Here is a 23,630-nt window from a genome sequence, read left to right as displayed (position 1 = left end):
AGGTGGAACAGTGAAAACCTGAAGCCCGGAGAGAAGCTCTTTGACGCGGACCGCGATTGTACAACCAGACCGGGGCAGAGGTTCCGGCAGATGGACGACCGATTGCGGGAACAGGAGATGATAGTTTGAATGCCCGGGCAAGCGTAAAACATGGGCAGCATAAGCGGCCAGCAAACATTGGCCCCGTAACCACAGGGGAGGGACACCTGCCTCCACTAGTATGCTGTCCACAGGGCTGGTGAGGAAAGCACCAGTGGCAAGGCATATGCCGCTGTGTAGGATTGGGTCCAGTACCCGCAGCGCAGAGGGGGATGCTGAGCCATAAGCCAGGCTCCCATAATCCAGACGAGACTGTATTAACATCTGGTAGAGCCGTATCAGGGTAGATCGGTCAGCGCCCAAGCGGGTGTGGCTCAAGCATCTCAGAGCATTTAGATGGCTGCCCCATATTCATCAGCTTAAACAGGCGTGTAGGCGGCAAGTCATCCGGGCATCAAAAACTACATCCAAAAACCTGTGGGTCTCCACCACAGCAAGGAGTTCATCGGCAAGATAAAGCCGTGGCTCAGGATGGACTGTTTGGCACCGGCAGAAATGCATAACGCTGGTCTTGGCAGCAGAAAAAAGAAGACAAGATACCTGGGCGAATACACGTCACTGTCATTCATTGCCTTTCGTTCCTCCCATGGTGTGGCCGGGATGGGAACGATTTGGGGTCATAAACGTTAGCTTTAAAATGAGCCCTCAAACGCTTAGAGACTGCTGGTGGCTGGCCGCCAGTGAGAGATGATGTACCACGCTTCATTGCGGGTCATCCGCCCTGATGCCACCTACTCCGACCAAGGGCCCTCCCCACGGGCGCCACCCAGCCGCAGCAATAGCCACCTGGCAGGATGGCCTTTGCCGGGAATCTTGATGCCCCAGGGAGATGGGCATCTACTCCTTGGCATACGTGGGGAGTTAACGGCGCAGGCATCAGTAGAGCGATCCCTGTGTTGTCAGGGGGCTAAAGCCAACAGGGTACATGGCGGCCCCACCACAACGGACTGGCTACCGTGCTGGATCTTAGGTGCAAAAATGTGCAAGGTCGTCGTCGCAGTTAAAAGCAACACTGCAGAGTGCAGCATGGTAATTGCACCCAGGGACATATCCTCGCCCAAGAGATGGAAAACGAGCGGGACACCATTGCAACGATGAAAAAGCCGGCTAAAGGTCTCAATGCACGATGGATACAGTGCACCATGTAAGGCACCCTTCCCCAATTGGCTCTCTCTTTGGAATAATTTAGAAAGATGGATGTCAAACCCGAGAGGGGACCATCACATAAGGCCGAAACATGTGAGACTCCTTTTAGTCGCCTCTTACGACAGGCAGGAATACCGTGGGCCTATTCTAACCCCCGAACCCGCAGGGGGGGGGAGGGGGATAGAGAAAGTGGGGAAAGGCTTGAGATGATTTAAAAGGGGAGGCGTAAATGGAGGCGAAGTTCGTAAGGCTGTAGGGATGCAGGGATGTGTGGGAGGACAAATCATCTTTGGATCCTCCCACTAGATAGTGGTTTTTATGGACTCCAAACAACCCATGTGTTATAGCAGGCACTGAGGCCCATGGAGTATACAGTCTCTACCTGATGGGTTTCCCTGTGCACTGGAGCTGGAAAATTCCCCTCCAACACATCCCTACGCAAGGTGGCGGCAGTGCCGCAGGGTGGCGGGGAAATTTTATATTTCGAACACAGAATTGTATAGAAGTGTATCGTAATTACATACTGTGGGAGAACCAGAAATACAGTGTTTGAGATGTGGTTCTACAGAGGAACATTGGTCCCTTCCCCAAATCAACCAACCAAGCAATGGGTGTGAAAATATTCACATGACCACTAATAAGGGTGACACCAGTCCACTGAATTTATGAATTTTCAAACAGCTAGGTCATTGGTCCCACTGGTTTAGGCAATAATGGGGAAGAAAATCGGCCATACCCTTTGAAAGGAACAACTGTAGCATTTGCCTTAAGTGTTTTAGGGCAATCACAGAAAACCTAAATCAGGATGGCTGGATGCAGGTTTGAACCATGATCTCCCGAATATCAGTCCAGTACGCTAACCATTTCACCACCTCACTCAGCATGTCACTCATGTGCAAGAGAGCCTGGACCTACACAGCACAGAAATCTGTCTAGACAGACATATGGTAATTGCAACAGTGGCAGATCGTACAGCTACCACACCACAGATAAGAGGGCTTGTGAGCACATACGTGCTAACATGAACTGTTTAAAACTGGTTATTAGTAGTGGGGCTAGCTTATCTTCCACTCGCGGCATAGCATCGACTTGCACCATTCTGTCTTGCGCTATTCATGCTATCGGAGAATCATTTGCATCAGACTTCAACAATGAAAGCAGATTCTGCCTGCAAGCAAGTGATGCTCATTTGCATGTATGACATAGACCTGGTGAGTGATGAATGAAATAACTTCACAAGGCAAGACACACTGGCCCCACCACAGGCCTTATGGTCTGGGTTGCAAAGATAAAAGAGTTGTAGCTTATCGCATTTCTGAAAGGGACGTGAACCATTGGGCTAACAACATTCTGCCCAGACAGAGCAGTTTTTTTGCCATTCTTGAAGCAGGAAAATGGTGTGTTGTTCCAACAGGATAACACGAGGTCACACAGTGCCCAAGGAACACAACATGTTATGCAAGACATGCAGAAACTTCTCTGGCCAGCACTTTCTCCACACTTGTCCCCATTGGAGCCTGAGCAGGAGATGATGGTCGACAAATGACAATTTATATAGACTGGATGCCAGAGTCAGTATCCACATTGCCACATGTGGAGGCTGCACCACATATTAAAATGGACATTTTGGCATGGGCGGGTATCTGATACTTCAGTACCACTTCTGCTACCAACCTGTAAATGTAGTCATTTGATGTACTCCATATGCACTGTTGCAACAATTAATCTTGAGTGAATTGGAAACCTCTGAAAGGGCGTACAAATTTCTTTTTCCAGGAGTATATTTTTACACTTGTCACTATTTACTTCAGGTTTATATAGATTTGTCATAATTAAGTGAATATTTGGATCATGTCAAATGCATGGGAGAAACAAATGCAGTTGCTCTCACAGCAGCAAAATACATAATAGACATCATACGTATATGTAGCTATGTGTAGGGACAAACACTTTCTCAAAACATTAACAGCATCATGTAAGAATGATGACTGGGACATTATGCAACTAATCCAGAAGTCCACATCTTGCCTGTGTTGTTGTTGATGCCGGGAGGATGGTTAAATGACCTTAGATTGCAAACTCTGAGAATTGTAATAACCTGGTAGGGAAATATGAGGAGGCCATCCTGCATATGATTAATGAACCAGAGGTGCCATCAGCTATCTATTGCATTACTCAAGTGTCTGTCACTAGAGTATCAAGTACAGGTGCGAAATTGTCTACTGAATCTACCATGAAGGACCTGTCCCCACAGATTTGGGGCTCATGCATTAACTCAATGGAATAACAGCACTGTTTTGACACTGATGACTGGCTAATGCTAATGTAATTTGAGTCTCATGAGAGGAATCCTTACAGGAGCAAAGCATCTGCTTTCTGGATGAAAAGACGATATTGGCTGAAGCTGGCAAAATTCCTCGAAAATCAGTGAAAGAACTATGATTGAACAGGTTAAACTGTTCAGAGAAAGTAAACCTCAAATTATGGCCTAACAAATGTATTTTCTTCTGATAACTGCCATTTTTTGCTTCTCATAATCATTTACTAGGTGAATTTGAAATTAAAATTAATGAGGATTTTAAAATATAATGCAGCTGAACAGATAAAAAAAATCTACTCACCAAGCATGGCAGGAGAACAAAATGGTTCAAATGGCTCTGAGCACTATGGGACTCAACAGCTGTGGTCATAAGTCCCCTAGAATTTAGAACTACTTAAACCTAACTAACCTAAGGACAGCACACAACACCCAGCCATCACGAAGCAGAGAAAATCCCTGACCCCGCCGGGAATCGAACCCGAGAACGCTACCGCATGACCACGAGATGCGGGCCCAGGAGAACACCCATATAGAGTGTATTACAGTTTGCAAGCCTTGGGAGCCAGTGGCACCTCTTCTAGCAGAAGGGTTGAAGGGGAAGGGAAAGGGGTAATGGAAAAGGCCTGTTGAGGTGTAAGAAGTGGTAGAATTTGCAAAAGACATCCAAAACAAGGGGTCCACGTGCAGCATTGAGAGTCCCAACTTCTCCCAACTCTACCCCTTTTTTCCTAAACCTCACCAGTTCTTTTCCTTGACCTCTCTTTCTTCCCCTTCAACCTTTCTGGCACAAGGAAGGCCCACTGGCTACCTAAGCTTGCAAACTTTAAGACCTTCTATATAGTAGATATTTTATGTATCCATCTGCATTATAAATTATTAGAAGAGTAAGTCAAATGGGGACAGAAATTCAAGATGGGTCAAGGTATTTCATGGTTGCATGATGCTAGAGTGCATCCAATGTCTCTTCTTCACTGTGTTGAGCGTCCAACTGAATTATGGCTCCTCCTCTCAAACACCCTCCCCATTCTGTTGTTACCTTCTTATGAGACTATACAATCACAACCTTAATTTATCCTGTTTCCCCTCTGTTTAGGTCAGCTCAACTCATCACCATTCCCTTAGTCCAAAATGACCTGCTCTTTCCCCCCAAGTTCTACTCAAACTGATCTCCTTGTCTCGTTATGCGGAATTTAACGTATTTGAAATGAATTGTGAGCAACTGCATTCAGACACTGATACCTTACTCCCAGAACAGTCTGGATACCTCAACAAGTGTCCCACAGTCCACCAGCCCCTGTGCTCAGCAGAGTGTTTTCTCAATACAGAGAGACCTTCCGACCGCATTTCCTGTGGGGCCTTAAATATTTAACATATTTGTCATATGCCGGTGAGGGTATTTGCTCATAATGACATTAGTTTCTCAGGATGAGGTGATTTTTGCTGTTGCAATGTTTGGCATTCCAATCAATCAATCTGCTTGTACAGTTTTAATGGTGTAGGTTTCAGTTCAGAAACAAACTCACTGTAGTATCTAAAAAACATCCAAGCATGTGACAAGGGATATTGCCCAAGGATATGCCACAAAACTGGAAATAAATGCGACAAATGCTGTACTTCAGAATGTACAAAATAAACTGCAACCCTTATGACAAGTTTTATGCAACACCAACAGAGAAAAAAGTTCATGACACTATGGAGCACTGCTACAACTGGGAGAGAGTGCACTGAAGATGCACTGACAAATCGAGAAGCATAAGCTGTGTCATCTGAGAGGAAGCACAGAAGTGTTTTCTAGAGCCCCAATAGGACATACCCTATACATACTGGAGAACCTAGGAATGTTTGCCCACAAAAAGGCAGCTCCACGAACCAAGTTGAATGAACATAATGAATTTAGCCCTAATGGGTTTTCCAACACATTGGCCCATTGAACAGCAGCAGAGCATGCCACACTCAAACCTCACCATACACCTGCTGGTAGTCACACAGCCGATGACATACCTGGGAAAGCGAGTTGTTGGTTCTTCTGCACAATCGAGGGACTTCCAAAATATTTGAATTCAATACTAGAGTTGTTCTGGTTTTTTATAACATTTGTACATGTCTGTATCTTTTAGTGTATTCTTTGCCAAAGTTTTAGTTCATGAGGCACAGTGGTTTCTTTTCCTACATGCCAAATTGTAGCAGCAAAAACTAATTCCATTCACATAATGGTAAGTTGGATTAGAAAAGTAAATACCTAAGTTTCATGTGGGTACCATACAGGTATTATGGAATCTGCTAATAATATCTACAAAGCAATCTGCTAATGGGTTCTTGTTGTCAAGTTTAGGTAAACTGCACATTGAATAAATATACCATCCAAGGAGTTACTGCAATTCGTATGCAATTTTATTCGTTTTAATTGTGCTTTATAATACAACTACACATTTTTAATTTGAATTGTGTGTATCTTTTAATAATTAGAAATATTGTCTTTAATAAGAAGTAGAGAGGGGGAAAATATAACAAATCTAATGTTCCCCACTCCACTTCCAAGTGTCAACTAAACCTACATCTTAGTTTAATTCTTAAATCCATTTTCATTTAACACCCCAATAAGATGTTAAGTGAGGTTCAGTGTCCATGGTAAAATTTACAAGTTTAAATTATTTGATGAGTGATCCTCACGAATTATGTTTTGCTTTTAAAAATTTGGGAACTATGTTGTTTAAGAAATACCTGTCACTCTTAATGTACCTTTCCTCTTTCTTACAACTCTATTGTGGGGGTCACAGGGTAGCAGATGCCAAAGACACTCCATTTAACAATCTAGACAGGCTTATTCACAAAATATTAATGACGAATGAAGTCCTTGTGGATCCTGAGGGTGTCTCAAATGCCTTTGGCCACTTTTTTGTGGAGGCCACCTTCTTTCCAGTCTTTGTAACTTTCACGATTCAATGCCACCTTCACCGTCCGAAAACTCTAAAGTGCACTCGCCCGGTCCCGATCCTCTGCTGCGGGGCCAAATGGTATCCATATTCAAGTGCTGAAGAACCTTTCTCCTGCAGGTAAAGGCTTTCTTCTTCGCGCCTATAATCGCATCTGGACTGAAGGTCGTGTTCTCAAATGCTGGCATGAAGCAGTTGTTCCCATACCCATACCAGTAAATGACAACCACTTTCCTTCCAGTTACCGCCCCATCTCCCTTGCCACCTGTGTCTGCAAGGTGATGGAGTGAATGGTAAATGCTCCACTGGTAAGGAGGCGTCGAGATTCAAGGAGCCAAACCAATGTCCAATATGGCCGTCGTAGGTGCCGCTCTGCTGATGACCACCTAGTTAGCTTGTCGACCTTCATTATGAACAACTTTTTGCATAATGCGCCAGACAGTGGCTGTGTTCTTAGATTTGGAGAAGGCTTAAGACACCTGTTGGATGTGAGGTGAGAAAACAGTGTTTAACACCACAAGTTCATACAGACCACCTCCCTCCTGCGGAGGGTGGGCATTCTTTGCACCATGCACACTTGGGGCCTTTGCGTTGTCTTCAGTGTTGTCTAGACCATCAATATTCCTGGAGTGGTGCTACTGGTTTCTCTCTTTCTGGTGAGAAGCTTCTAAAACACACAAACAGATGTTTTTGAGGCTTGTTGAATTAACACCATCTGTTTGTGTGTTTTAGAAGCTTGTCTGTGTTCTCTCCGATGTGTACAATGACCTGCCTGATGAGACGAGCGAGCTGGGCCTGTTGATTGCCACTCTTGGTATGAGCCCTTTCACTCTACAACAGTTCATGTATAATGAATAGAAAGCTGTGTAACCCTGATTTGAGTATACGCCTCCAATTATAATCACTATCTCTTGATGCATTTGTAGTTGCATGAGTGGTGCCTTTAAATAACATTAAGAAAACTGCTGGTTTTAAAATTATGACCGTGTGTCTATTTCAGAAGCTAAAAAATTCAGAATGACAAGTAAATGAGTTCAGAGTTACAGATTTCTATATTTACCTATAGTAATGTTTTTATGAGAATCTTTGAAACTTTTTATGCTCTGCGTCTTATTTTTGTTTTTAATTGTGAGCTTATTGGTAGATGCTGGCTTGGAGTAAGACCAAAACTGCTTTGGTAGTGGGTGTTTAAAATATAAATCAGACTCCAATAAGCCTGGTACTTGAACTAGAAAAATAACTAGGCCAGAACATATTTTACCAAGCAGTAATATTTAGTCTTATTATTTTAATAGCTTACCATAAATTTTAATGCTAAATGAGCTGAGAGGAAGCTTGACAGATGAAGTTATTGATAGATTGCAGAGGTACTATGGGTGTGCAATTAGGCAAAATGTAAGCAGTATTGAGCATATGAGGAAAGCAGTATTGAGCATATGAGGGAAGCAGTATGGGCATAATTTTTTCATACTGCATCAACAAATGAGCACCCACAACATGCACTGTGCCCCACAGGTGATGACTTATGGTGTAAGTACCAATCAGGAAAGGAATATTCCCATAAAAATAGTTTGAATATGGGCTTAATTACATCAATTGCAGCATTTGGCAGAGATTTATCACAGTTTTTACGTGGGAAAACACAAAATCCAAATGAAAGTGTAAATAATTTAATTTGAATTATACAATTCCCAAAAGAGTGTTTGCATTTTGGAGTGTAATACAATGCAGGAAACATTATCAAATGTGATATGCTGAAACTTTTAGGTTTCGAACCAGGACACAACACCATTTCCACAATGCGTCTAATTGATGAAGAAACATTAAGAGGTGCAGGAAGAAGAGACAAAAGCCTACAACATGTAGCAAAAGGGAAGGAAAGACCAGTGAAAAGGAGACTAACACTGGAAAAAGAAGAGGATGCTGATAATCCAACATATGGGGCAGGAATGTATTAAAGAACTTTGGAAGGCGTTTCCCATAACTTTAAAATTTTCATCTTTGAGGGACATTCTCAGAAACTGCTAACAGTATATCAATGAAATTTATAAAATTTACACACAATATTGTTCACTTCTTTTCCCTCATTTTTATAACAAATTGTAAAAATATTGTATAATTCAAGAGTTATAGAAGAAAAAGTGCAAACTTTTAGAGAAAAGTAAGCATCTGTTTTACATTTTTTTAAAACAAAAACCAATAAATATTTCTTAACATGGCATTATAACTTTGTAGAGAAATATTGCTCTGAAATTTGGACTACATGTTCAGTGAATATGTTTCATGGTTTTAGGAAAAAATTTTCCCTCTATTTGCTAAACTTCACATGGAGGAGATGGATCATTCCAATTCCCCTTAGGAGTTTAAAATTAAGTGATTATTTTGCTGAAAATGGGTGTGTTCAAAAGTGTAGCTCTGGACCAATAATGTCCCAAGACCTTTTTTGTCTACTTCTGAGAATGTTACACCTCAGTGATAACTCTGAGTACTAGAGGTGACAGTCCATATGAAATTAAAATGATTGTGATGTGGGCAAAATGAATTATGAAATGTCTTACGAACTTTGTCGACAAACTTTGAACAGCAAGATACGTTCATCTATACAAAGGACAGTTAACTTTTAAGTAATTTATTCCAACCAAGTGAAATAGATTCAGAATAAAGAAATTTGGGTTCCACAATCTGACAGTCACACTGTACAATTTCTGTTGTGCCTGCTTATACAATAAGATCTAAAATACACACAATTTGGGAAAAGTGGCGACATAGTGGCAACTCTTATGAGACCATGTTTGGAACAGGGTTATACCCTATACGTCAATAACCGGTACTGCAGCCCAGATCTGTTCCCCTGACTTCACAACCATAGAGTAGCCACATGTGGCACTGTTCACAAGAACAGGCTCTACCTGCCAAAACTGCAGAAGAAATTAAAATGAGGAGAAACAGTTTCAGTCAACAGGTACACCTCTCTCTTATCACACCACTTGATCGAAAGAACATTTCAGTGGACCTAAAGTCACAACACAAATGGTTGAAAGAGAAGACTGCGGTTTCTTTATTTTTGTGCCAGTATGTCTGTGAATGTATTGTGGATTGCAATTGGAGTATGGGTGCAGTTGACTGTTGTGACATGCACTGATCCCACTGAGCTCAGTAACATAAGACAGTGAAAAAAATAACTCTTATACAATTTCATTCTGGATGTGTGTGTTCTAAATGATCATGCTCTCCATCTGTCAGTAACAGAGCAAAACATGGCCCTCTCAGAGTTTCACCTATCTCTCTTAAGGGAGACTGTAGTGCCTTTGCCTACCATCTTTTCTCTGTTTTGTAGTATATTTTTCTACAGTGACAAGGATCTTCTGATTTACAGGGAGACATTTTCTGGCTGTTATTGTGAGTGAAAAAAGCCTGACTTCATATGTAGCGGTTTACTGGCAACTGAACGGATTGGAAATTGCATTTGCCACAGTACAGATATTGCGCCATCTCAATTACGCCAAGCGCACAGCTCCAGTATAATGAAACCCATACCTTAATCTGCGTATGATGCATTTAAATTATCAACACATTACATGGACAGTTATATTCTTTTATCCTTAGTAGTACAAATGTAGACCACACTCCAGTTATGGAAAACATGTTTCATACAAGTAGATGATCAACAAGAAACAACATGCCAAAGGTGTTTAAATCAAAGTTGAAACACCCTTCTCATTGTGATTTTTCTTGCTACTTTGCCTCTGTTAGCCAGTATTGAAAATTAAACTCTTTGTTCTTGGGAGGGTAGGGTGGGGGAGCATAAAATCTGTTGTTCGAATGAGACTGGCTTTGAAGGATTAATAGAAAACAGTATTTGAAAAGTAAGTATTTAATACACCCTTGTTTCACCTTCTCTTAAAAATTCAACATCATTTTGACCGATTTGTAGATTATTGGAAAATAGTAGGGGAATAAAAATTGTTTATTCCTTATAGTTGTGCAGTCAATCCAATGCACTCTACATTTCATTCTCTTCATGCTTACACACTACTACACATGCTAACCCGAAGTTTACATTGTTTTCAGGCCTGATTTTAGTGCCCAACTTCCAATCCAGTTGTAGAGCTTGGTATGTTTCATGGATCATAGTTTTTTAGCAAAATCAGCACTTTCCAACATTGACTGGAGTAACCACAAAATTGTAGATTTTGTAAAAACATCAAATGCGGTATTTTCGTTCTATGGAAATGAAACATATTTAAGAACCTTGTGTTGTTAGGTTACTATATGCCACGTTTCACGTTTGCCATAGCATTAGTTCAGGAGATGGCCAAAAAATGGCCGTCCGAAAAATTTCGAACTTTGGCTTCTTCCGATTTACCTATAATTTTCTGGCTTAATATGGCTCATAAAATTGTTTTCATTATTATTTTCATTATTGTTTTTAAGAGAATGCATAAAGTTGTACAATTTTATTTCTTTACAAAAACCATTGCTCGAGATATTACAGCTCAAAGCTACCAAAAATTCACGCTGGCTCTGCCCAAGTCATATTCAGCCAAGAAATATTCAGTACAGGGTGGGTTGAGCAACGTGGGCCAATTCGGTCTCAGTGGTGGCTTCCAAGACAGGCATGCAGTGCAGGTCGACAGATTATGCTGCAGTCCACGGTGACTCAGCCAGATAAGCAGGTGGCGCGCCTTCAGCAGTCAAAATATTAAAGGTGCTGTGCCAGAGGAGGAAGGGTGGCAAGGCGGGCTACGGGTATGTTTGATACTGTTGGCTTGACAAAAGTCGTGGAAGGACGCCGCCTTGAATTAGGGGCGATTATCAGAGACCAATGTGTGAGGCAGGCTTTCAATTGCGAGAAAGTGTGGCAGACGACAGGCGGATGACACATGGGTGTTCGGTATAGGCGTCAACGGTAAGTAGCCACATCGACACCAAAAACGGGCCTGCAAAATCGAGATGGATGCAATCTCAGAGCTGCGAGACAAGCCACGAGCCAGGCTTCAAATGACTGAGGGGGGGGGGGGGGGGGGGGCTCCCTTGCCTGGTGACACACTCACACAATGCACCCACAGACCAGGCGGTCAAAATCACCATTGATGCCTGGCCAATACACGTGCCAGTGAGCCAAAACCTTCATGTTGGACATACCCCAGTTCGTGATTTAACGAACTGAGCACTTGATGCCTCAAATCCAGAGAGAGGACCACCCGAGGTGCATCCACGGGCTCTCCATGGTCGATGATGCCCTTCTGTTGGCCATGGAGTCGGGACAGGTGGTGCCAGGGGCTGAATTCGGTCCGCATCCGATGAGTAATATGGGAGGGCCACCCGTGGACCATATAGCGGAGAACCTGCCACCAGATAGGTTCTCAGTGTGTAGCCATGACAATGTGAGCAGCCATAAGTAGACTATCCAACGCATCCCAGCGGGTGGAATCAATGTGAAAACAGAGGACGACCTGCTGGTCTAATGCAGGATCGGAGCCTGCTGGGTGATGTGACAAAGTGTCCGTGTTAGCTTACATCATCCGGTATTATCCCACCAGCCACCATGCTTATTCCGTAAAAATAGTGCCGGTGCTGGAAACGTTGAGCTGTCCGCTCTGGAAGGTGAGAGTCTGGTCTAAGAAGTGGAACTAAGGATTTATGGTCCGTCAGAAGGGTGGGCTTTACCACTAGAGGCCTCTGCAGCTGTTGTGCTGTAATTTCACACCTCTCTCTTTGGGGCGATCAAGGTCCATGCCATCTGGCGCGGATTCGAAACCCGTGGTGCTTGGTACCAGAGACTGCTCTGTGAATACAAAAATGTGGCAGCCTGAACGCACTGCAGAAATTTTTTCAGATAGCATTTGGCTGCTTGCTGCTACTGCATATAAATTAACAGCCACACTTAAAACTAATGTAAACAATTGTGATATCACACTCATCATAAGCAAGTTGTTGTTATGAAGTTACATTGGAGAGCCAGGGATATTGGTGCAGCTGCCACAAATACATCATACTGAGCTGTCTAATTGTGTTGCATGTCTCAGCAGATTTTATCTGCTATTGCCAATTCTAGGTTGTGTGGGGTACCTCATGATTTGAGTTGGGTTGAACGATACTCTATCTACTATATATGCTCCATCATCAGTGGACAATTGCTGGAAGGGCACATCTTTGCCAGAGCAGTGTGTGGGTCATTTTCTTCTTGAAAATACCTTCTCACGCATTATATTAGACAATGCCAAACTCTGAGGAAGAGCCAATATGCATCGCAATCTTTACATCACATATCCTCACTAAATTCTTTGAACAAAAACTACTTGAGTAAGTTGCTTCCAAATTTGGAAAAGTGATGAACGTGGTCAGGAACAAGGACCCACTGCAATGTTATGAATCCAATACTTCCAAATGGTGAATTTCATAAAGGAGTACATCCATGCAGAGAGTTCCTTGCTCATTTGAACTACTGTAAGTGAATGATAACCTATTTTCATGCTGCTGGAGGTTTCCCGTGTATCAGGTCTTCTCATTTGTATGTACAGGATACAGAAAGCCTCTGTGCTCTACTTACAACAGAGGAGTAGGAGAAGTTTGTTCACAAACACTACTTCACTATGAAAAGTAACGCCCAGCTCTGGTCAAGCATGTGGCCAGATATGACTTTCAGAATTTTGATCTGGCCGTTCTCAAGCCAAGGAGTATAACCCATGGTAGAGGTATGACAGATAGTGCTCCCAGTAAATGGGTAACTTGGATGACCCACTCAAGACATATGTGCTTCACTTTAAGAATATTGTAGTGTATTGTTTTCATCAAGTGAGCAGCACAAGACTTTTTGAGAATCTCACCAAAGTCAAGATGAAAATGACATTGGCAAGCTTACACATTAATTTCATAATCACCCTCATTTTCTGAGTACCAGTTAATAGTAACAGGAGTAATGGGAGATGATACAATCTCATGCCATGATGCACTTAGAATTGCCAAAACAAGCAATGACAAAAATGGAAAACCATCCATTCACAAGTATCAAACTGTCACAGAAAGCTCTCACACTTCCGTTCTCCCAAGCAAATTCAACAATAGAGATTGACAATGAAACTTCTCTGATTTCTTGATAATGAAAATTTGCTGAAATAGCAAGAATTGGTGAGTATTTGAAGAATTACAGGCAACATGAACTGGCTCCCTAGCCCCAGCTTTCTTCAACGAAACTGGAATGAGGAAGTTCAAAAACTCAGCACTACACACACGGATTAAGCAAACTGATGAGGACATTCCTTTGACTTTATTGGGGATTCCTAGTCCACAAAGATAACCGTATCAAACTTTAGCAACGCTTACATTAGGTTTTTGAAGACCCATTAATAAGGGTGAGGCGGGAGGTTGTAAAGCAGTTTTTGACGGGTACACTGTTCAGGTGCCTTTGTGCTTACTTAACTGCCAATGTTGACAGTATTGTCTCAGGGACATGAGGACACTAACTTTAATTTCACTTTCCAAACTGGACATTAAACAAGATTATTTGTTTTCCAACTTTAATCCTAAGAGTCAGCTGAAAAATTCACTCCAAGCTTCAGCTGATGTTGTTGCAAGGACAACTATGAAAACAGATCACAAAATTCATTCGTTGGTGTTATTGGAGTGGATGTCAACCCATCTGTTCTCTTGGCAGCTAATTCATTGTGACATTCTGCCAGTAAAATCTGAAAGAGGGAAGGTCAAGATGAGCGTATGTTTCTCGCAACAGCTGTTGCGGGAGTTGAATATTAAGGAAAAAGCACATCTGCTATTCGTAGGTGCATTTACAGGCTGTGACACGACTCTTGCAATATGCCGTGGATGTAGTTATGTAAATTGGGTTTTGTCAAAAGATACCAAAATCCAAAATTGTACTACATGCAGCAGAAGCATTTGCTAGCTGTTGCTCTTCCTCAGAATTCATTGAGACAGCTGGCATCACGAGTACTTTCTCATGGTATGCATCTCCAGCTACAGAAAAATCCCTTAATGTTTCCAGCTTCTTTGTTAAATGATTTCTAGCAAAACTTTAGTGTGATCTGACAGCTATCCATCCAACTGAAGGATGTTGTGAAGCAGCATGCATTCCAGATGCACCACGAAGTACACCTGTGGTTAGGAGAGGAACCTAATGATGGGGTGCTGAACTGCAGTTGGAACAGGAGGAATGACGAGCAAGTTCTGTAATGCTCAGAGTTGGATGCTTCCTGTGACGAAATTTATAAGCTTATTTTTTTGCAAATGTATGAAACTATATTGACAGTGGCAGGTGTCTCATCTTCATCAGCAGTAAAGACGTTGTCCTACTAGATTGGTAGTGTGTTTAGTGATGCCTTTAGCTAAATGACCCTCAACTGTTGTGCATTAAAAAGAACATCTTGGGTTTGAGGCATTTATTTTTTAATTACTATCACTCCATGTAAACACTTAGTTCACCATTTCTAATGATATAATAAAATCTACAATTATAAAAAATTATCGTATTTCAATTTCCTTTATTTACATTTTCATACAGACGTCTGAGTCACAGCTCTCTTACAAGATAAAACAGTTTTTACTACTTAAATTACTTAACACTTTATTACGTTAATTATAGTGCTCTTCAAGCGTACCTGTAAAGGTTTTTGTCTTACTCGCGTATTTTCACAGTAATCACGGGAAGTTCGTTTTGCTTACATACCACGCCGAGGCCGAAGTTTTGAGCTTCCAGATTAAACTTCATACCGAAATTTTAAGTGCATTTACTGATAGTTTAGTGTGCTAAATACGTTTGCTGCCCCTTTATATCTGTAGAGTATCATCTCTTAAACAGTGATCTAGAAGTTTTTTACTGGAAATTACTTAAGTTACTGGAAAACAGAATTGTTGTACGAAAAATTAGGGCTATTCACGACTATGTAATTGTCTTTCCATCATTAAAATCGATTTGTACCATGATTGTAAAGTGCCTGACGTGCTGTAGAATCGTTAACTCTGGTGTTTGGTGTGATGGATGTAGTAACTTTTCTCATTTGGGGCGATTGTAGTGGCGTGGAAATTGGGAAAATGAGCGAGACTCAGTGGTTCTGTAGGTTATGCAGTAGAGACAGAAAGATTGTGGAACAGGAGGGGAAAATTGCTGCCCTTCAGGCTGAGTTAGATGAGGCTAGGCGAGAACTGGGCTGGTTAAGGGGGGAGAAGGGTAAACAGGGGTGGGAAGTGGCAACAGGCATAAGGAACAGGCCAAGAAATTCTTCTGACAGCTTTGTTATTAATGTACAAAATAGGTTTGACCTGTTGCCTCAGTCAGAAACTGATGAGCCTCTAACAGAAGTAGATGTAGACAGGGCTTGCCTGCGAAAGGCAAAGGTCCCGAGTTCAAGTCTCGGTCCGGCACACAGTTTTAATCTGCCAGGAAGTTTCATATCAGCGCACACTCTGCTGCAGAGTGAAAATCTCATTCAGGGCTCAACAAGCTTACAGAAGCAAATTGAATAACAATGTAGGGAAGTCTGCAAAGAGAAAAAGTCTTGTTGCTAGGTAGTTCACATGCTAGGGGTGTGGGCCAACTTCTGCCGGATGAATTAGGGTCAGAATACCAGGTCACAAGTTTTTTCAAACCTAGTGCTGGACTGGGGCAGGTTACAGAGGATTTAGGTTCACTATGTAGAGGGTTTACTAAGGAAGATACCGTGGTTATTGTGGGTGGGCCAGGTAACAGTGTTGACAGATCTGGGGTACAGCATAGAGTGTGACCTGGCAAAGACTGCATCAACATCGAGTCATACCAGTGTTGGGTTTGTGTTGGTTCTGGAGCACCACAACCGACCTCATTTGAGCTCTTCTGCCGGGAGAGTTAATTTGGAGTTGGAACAGCTACTTGAATCTGTTGCAGGGTCACACATTGGTGTGGTTCCTGTTGATTCACTCTGTAGGTGGGACTATATTAGACATGGCCTACACCTCAACAAGAAAGGGAAGGGTAAACTGGCTGGGCTGATAGCAGGAAATTTAAAGTGGGGAGGAACTACATCTCAGGGTGGAAACTCTGATAGTGTAAGATCAGTGTCCAGTGGGAAACTCAGCCAGGCAAGTACTGAAACTTATTTTTTTACATCTTAAGATACTCACAAAAGTAAAGTGAAAAATAATGTTAGTATATTTCATCAAAATATTTGGGGGTTGAATAAAATTGATAAGCTTCTGCTTTGTTTAGAAGATATAGAAACTGAGAATGTAACAGGCGTACCATGCCTGTGAGCGTCACATTGTCACCGATATGCAAAAGGTTAGCATCAATGGGTACAAATCAGCTGCACATGTAAGTAGAGAGATGATGAGAGGAGGAGTTGCCATATATGTCAAAAGCTTCCACAGAGTAAAAAAATTTGGAAACTAAAAAAATTTGTGTAGAGCAACATATGGAAGCATGTGCCACTGAACTAAAACTAAATGATGGCACTTTCATAATAGTAACAGTGTATAGGCCCCCCCCTCAGGGAATTTCCAGCTATTTCTAGAAAACTTGGATGCTTTGTTGTGCTATCTGTCAGACGTGGGGAAGCAAATTATCATTTGGGGGGATTTCAATGTTGATTCCCTGAAAGAGAGTAATAGGAAGAATGACCTTGGAGCTCAAATTGAAAGAACTGAGTAATACTACGCCATTGACTTTCCTATTCGGATAACAAAGAACAGCAGTACATTGATAGATAAATTTTTATACACAAAGATAAGTTTACCGACATAAATGCTTATCCTGTTGAGAATGGTCATTCAGATCATGGTGCACAGCTAGTTACAGTACATGACATAGCTCCATGCAGTATATCAAATCAGACTTTCAAAGCAGTGTGTTCAATTAACAATATAGCAGCTAGACTGGGATGAAGTCTATAAGGAACCCGATGCAAACTTTAAATATAACTTGTTTCACAATACTTTTTAAGGATATTTGAAAATTGTTTTCCCAAGAAAATGTATAAAAAACCTTGGCTAACTAAAGGAATAAGAATATCTTGCAACCGTAAAAAGAGAACTGTATGTAACTGCAAGAGGGAGTACTGACCCCAAAATTGTTCAATGATACACATGCTTCAGGACTTTTTAGTAACTTTTCTTAGTACTGCACAATAGTTTTTATGTCTGAGATCAGTAACTCTGACAATAAAATTAAAACAATTTGGAATATTATTGAAAGGGGAACAGGGCAATCAAGAGCACAGGAAGACTTTAGTGTACTAACAATCGGTTTTATGGCACTAGTCATTCAAATTAAAAATATTTTCAATAATCATTTCTTAAATGTTGTGGAGAAAATAGGATCTATATCTTCACTAGAAGAGGCAAGGCTACTAATAGAGGCCATACCTGTGCAGTTTGGAACAACTTTAATTCCACCAACCTCTCCCTCTGAAATCAGTAAAATAATAAACTCACTGAAAAGTAAAAGCTCTTACAGAATTGATGGCATTTCCTGCAAGGTACTTAAAGCTTGCTCCCCACAGGTAATTAGGATTCTCAGCCACATATGTAATAGCTCTTTGGAGCAGGGTGTTTTCCCCGATAGACTGAAATATTATTATTATTCTGGATTTACAATGTGAGTACATTTTTCCAGCACCTATTCTAGATTACAGTAAGTCACTAATTATTGTTCTCCACTCTTCTTTATTTGTCCATAAATCTTCAGGAATGTTGTTCTTCCTCATTGCTGACTGAACTCCCTGTATCCATGTATCAGGTGGTCGTCCCCTTTTTCTTCTTCCAATTGGTACCCAGTCGATTATGGATTTTGGTAGCCTTTCCTGTTCCATTCCTCTGATGTGTCCATACCATTTAAGTTGTTTGTGCTCGATGAAATCAATAATTGAATTTTTACATTTCATCTTGTCTCTGATTACTTCATTTCTTATTCTTTCTTGTCTTGATATTCTTGCTGAACGTCTCCAGAAATCCATTTCTGTGGCTAATAATTTTGATTTCAGTTGCCATTTTGTTGTCCACACTTCTGAACCATATGTAATAATGCTCCTAACTATTGTTTTAAAAATCCTTATTTTGTTATCAGTTGTTATGTGTTTGTCCCAGAGAATTCCATGCAATAAAGAGATTGTCGTCTTTCCAGAATTTATTCTTGATCTAATTTCTTTGTCCTGTTTCCCATCATTTGTAATTTTCACACCTAAATATTTATATTCCTCAGTAGCTGTTATTGTTCCCATCCCTTCTTCTAATATTAAGTCTCCATTCACTCCACCAATTACCATGTACTTTGATTCAAGAATATAAAAAATCAGGTCTAAATGTAAACATGAATAAAACAATTTTCTGGTCATATACTCTATGTCCTCATAGTCTTGGGCTATAATCAGTTGGTCATCTGCAAATTGTAATGAGTATATTGTTCTATCATTTATTGGTATTCCCATAGCATGACATTTTTTCTTCCAATTCTGTAAAGTTACTTCTGTATATATTTTATACAATGTAGGTGAGATGCTACATCCTTGACGTAATCCTTTTGTGACTTGGAATCCATGTGATAGATATTTACCAATTTTTATTTTTGAAATAGAATTTTTATATAAATTTTGAATTGCCATTGTAAAACCATAGCACAAAAAGGGGGGATATGTCAGATGTCAGCAACTACCACCGAATCTCTCGTCTGACAGCCCTTTCAAAAATTTTTGAGAAAGTAATGTACTCAAGAGTAGCCTCCCATATTTATTTTTACAAAGTACTAACAAAATGTCAGTTTGATTTTCAGAAAGGATTTTCAACAGAAAATGCTATATACACTTTCACTGATCAAATATTAAATGCTCTGAACAACCAGACATCACCCATTGGTATTTTTTGTGATCTCTCAAAGGCCTTTGATTGTGTAAATCATGGAATTCTTTTAAATAAGCTAAATCATGGTTTGAGGGGGGGCAGCGCACAAATGGTTTAATTCATACGTAACTGGAAGAATGCAGAAAGTTGAAATACGTGGTTCATGTATCATCAGCAAAAATAACTAAGTGATGTAATTGTCCATTTGCTGAGAACCACTTAATTTTGTGAAAAATATCATTTACACTCTAAATTTTGACAAAAAAACAGTATACACAATTCTGTACAGTAAATGGCACAACTCCTGTTCAAAGTCTATATTTATTACTGAAGTCTGTAGCTAAGGTAGAATTTTCAAAATTTTTTGGTGTGTCCATTGATGAGAGGTTAAACTGGAAGCAACACATTGATGGTCTGCTGAAACGTCTGAGTTCAGCTACGTATGCTATTAGGATTATTTCAAATTTTGGTGATAAGAATCTCAGTAAATTAGCTTACTATGCCTACTTTCATTCACTGCTTTTGTATGGCATCATACTCTGGGGTAATTCATCATTGAGTAGAAAAGTATTCATTGCTCAAAAACATGTAATCACAATAATTGCTGGAGCCCACCCACGGTCATCCTGCAGACATCTATTTAAGGATCTAGGGATCCTCACAGTATATATATTCACTTATGAAATTTGTTGTTAATAATCCAACCCAGTTCAAAAGTAATAGCAGTGTGCATAGCTAAAACACCAGGGGGAAAGGATGATCTTCACTATGTAGGGTTAAATCTTGTGGCAGCATAATTTATCCCTTTCTGTGCCAAAGTCAAAGTCTTTGGTCACCTACCAAAAGGCATCAAAAGCCTGACAAATAGCCAACTAACATTTAAAAATAAAAGAATTTCTAGATGACAACTACTCCTACTCATTGGCTGAATTTTTAGATATAAATCAAGGGGGAAAAAACAACTTCAACATTAGTGTCATGCAATATTTTGTGTAATGCAATATCTTGTGTAATGCAATATCTTGTGTAATGCAATATCTTGTGTAATGCAATATCTTGTGTAATGCAATATCTTGTGTAATGCAATATCTTGTGTAATGCAATATCTTGTGTAATGCAATATCTTGTGTAATGCAATATCTTGTGTAATGCAATATCTTGTGTAATGCAATATCTTGTGTAATGCAATATCTTGTGTAATGCAATATCTTGTGTAATGCAATATCTTGTGTAATGCAATATCTTGTGTAATGCAATATCTTGTGTAATGCAATATCTTGTGTAATGCAATATCTTGTGTAATGCAATATCTTGTGTAATGCAATATCTTGTGTAATGCAATATCTTGTGTAATGCAATATCTTGTGTAATGCAATATCTTGTGTAATGCAAAATCTTGTGTAATGCAATATCTTGTGTAATGCAATATCTTGTGTAATGCAATATCTTGTGTAATGCAATATCTTGTGTAATGCAATATCTTGTGTAATGCAATATCTTGTGTAATGCAATATCTTGTGTAATGCAATATCTTGTGTAATGCAATATCTTGTGTAATGCAAAATCTTGTGTAATGCAAAATCTTGTGTAATGCAAAATCTTGTGTAATGCAAAATCTTGTGTAATGCAAAATCTTGTGGAACATGTCAGGTTAATAAAAGATGTCTGTACATCACGAAGTGTCGTACTCATGATCTATGGAACAAGTATTAACCTAATGTAAGCTAATCTCTAACAATGGACGTAAGGTAACTGCAAGATTAAAGTGGTGTTAGTCATCATGACAGCAAGTTACAGCAGTTGAAATACTACAAGTTCTCAATATATTCACTTCTAGAGGAACATCGAAATTGAGCATACATCATGGAAGTTCTGTAACTTTCAATTGGTTGAAGATGAAGTGGCAAAGGTCTATCTAAAACAAACAAAAATTGATGATCTACCAAATTTGTCCCTGACAATTTTTCCGAGAAACTATCTTGGGAAGCACTACAAGCAAATATTTGACACAGTCAGGCAAAAATTATTTTTTCTATAATGTATATCTCAAACAACTGGGAATCCAACAAATACATATTGAAACAATTTTATAAGAATTTTAATTACTTTTCATGTTTATTCAGAACATTTTTTCTACGGTGCACTCTTTCTGAGATGTAAATGGAAAAGCCAAAATATGGGTCCTATCCACACTCTCCCACCTTTGGCTCAACTCCTGGGAGTGTGGAATTTTAGTACGTTTGTCTCCTAACTACTCCTAACAATGTCCTGAAATCAAAAATTGTTCCATACTACATGCACGGTAAAATGCGTTCATTGACTGAAATACTGGCAATTGTCTGTCCAACAACTCCTGCACTCTTGCAGTCCCTCTGCCCTAAGCATCCACTAACTTGTTTCTTCTCCCTCATCTTGCCTTTTCCCTTCCACCTTCTGTCACCACCACACTTTCTTCGTCCAGATCATGCATTGCCTTACCCACCATTGTTCTCCCTCCCCCTCCCACATTGGCATTCTCCCTTTCCCCTTTTCCTCTGACCCCCTCTTGCCTGTAAAACTGTATAATCTGTCAAAACAAAAATGATTTTTATGCCAGTGTTGCAGACATTCTTAATAAAATGTAAAAGTCAAAGTTGTGGCAGTCCTTAATCTGTTTGATGTTTACATTACATCACTGTTACATACGGGTAGCAGTATTAAATGGAACAAAGACTTTCATCATGTATTGCAACTGTGCAAGCATTAATGTGGAACATATTACGTGACACACTGCCTATAATGTATGTAAAGGTCAAAATATCGTTTTGTAAGACACTCAGGATATGCTAACAGGTGTATACAATTTTTATACTATTTTGTTACAACTGATCCAAGGATTGTCAGATTTGCGATCAAACTGATTTTCTGTAATAGAAATGAAGCGCAGTTATGTATTACACAGTAAAATTTTCAACCTTTATTAATGTAGTCCGGCACGGCCTGCACAAAATATTTCAAATAAGAAATATGCAAGTGCTATGAAGAATGCAATTACAGAAAAATATTGATGCAAGGTACATTTCATTTATAGTTCAAACCATGACAGGAAATCTAATTCTGCTACTGAAGTTTTCTATGAATCATCATCTCACTTTCAATACCTGGGATCAAATAATTCCTGGTCGAGGGACCATGTTCGACAATGGAAACTCCTAAATGATTTACAACCATCAGTGACTTTCTTCCCTGAACTTTCTGTATACACTGCAATAGTTAGCGGATTTGCAGATCCCATTTCTATATTTGTGATAAAAGAAAATTCTGGATGTAACATTTTATGAAAGAATTCTCTGAAACCTCTCTGTGCTCATGTGACCAATGTTCATTTTCTTGGGACTTCCAAGACTTGCTTTTTGAAGTTCAGTTTCCAAAACATGATTGTAAGTGATAAAGCCTTTTGAGAGAACAATAACATTTGATAGCAACATATCCAAAGATGAAGCAACTTCCTATGGGAAACAGTTGCATTTTGTATGAAATGCCCGCAAGATGACAGCCAGCTACTTTGCTGATCAATAACATGAAAAATTGCTCTAACATGGTGGCACAGTATCCTAATAGATTTTGGAGTCAATTGTTTAACCACAGAGGTGGTCACCAAGTAGCATAATGCCTTCATGGACCCAGTTGATTTTCGAGAGAGTACTTTCAGCTGGTGAAGTGATGGCTACATACTACTGTACTGTTTTCAGTGAGAAGCTGCAGCACAAAATCCCGACGCACACCTTCAGAGTTGATAACTTCTTGTACCACACTGGTATCTTTAATAAGATTTGACTCCCATGGCAGCCGGCAAGGAAGCTCAGCAGAACACACCTGTATACCTGGTCGCCCTGCTGGATGCCGGGGAGGGTGGCACCATGACTTTGGTGGTGGGGGAGAAGCAGCTGGTGGCGCACAGAGCAATCCTCGTTGCCGGGAGCCCTGTGTTTGCCGTGTCGTGGCGGAACATTGCTGCAGAGTCCGGCAGCGGCCTCATAAACATCACAGAGGTGAACAGGCCGGGGCTGAGGGAGCTGCCGACATACACGTACACCCTCCGTGGCCCGCAGATGGCGAGCCTGGACTCGCAGTGACTAGTCGCTGCCGACAAATACGGTGTGGCGAGCCTGAGGGATCAGTGTGAGCAGCAGCTGGCCACTGGACTGACGGTGGACAATGCAGCGGCCACAGCCGTTCTTGTGGTGCGACACTGGTGGGCCGGCCTTAGGCAGACTGCTGTCTCCTTCGTAAAGCGCCACGCGTACCAAGTGATATTTTCTGGCTGCGTG

The sequence above is a fragment of the Schistocerca nitens genome, chromosome 3 (assembly GCF_023898315.1).
Source record: "Schistocerca nitens isolate TAMUIC-IGC-003100 chromosome 3, iqSchNite1.1, whole genome shotgun sequence".
Taxonomy (NCBI): domain Eukaryota; kingdom Metazoa; phylum Arthropoda; class Insecta; order Orthoptera; family Acrididae; genus Schistocerca; species Schistocerca nitens.
The sequence above is the reverse complement of the archived record's forward strand: the minus strand, read 5'-3'. Positions refer to the sequence as shown.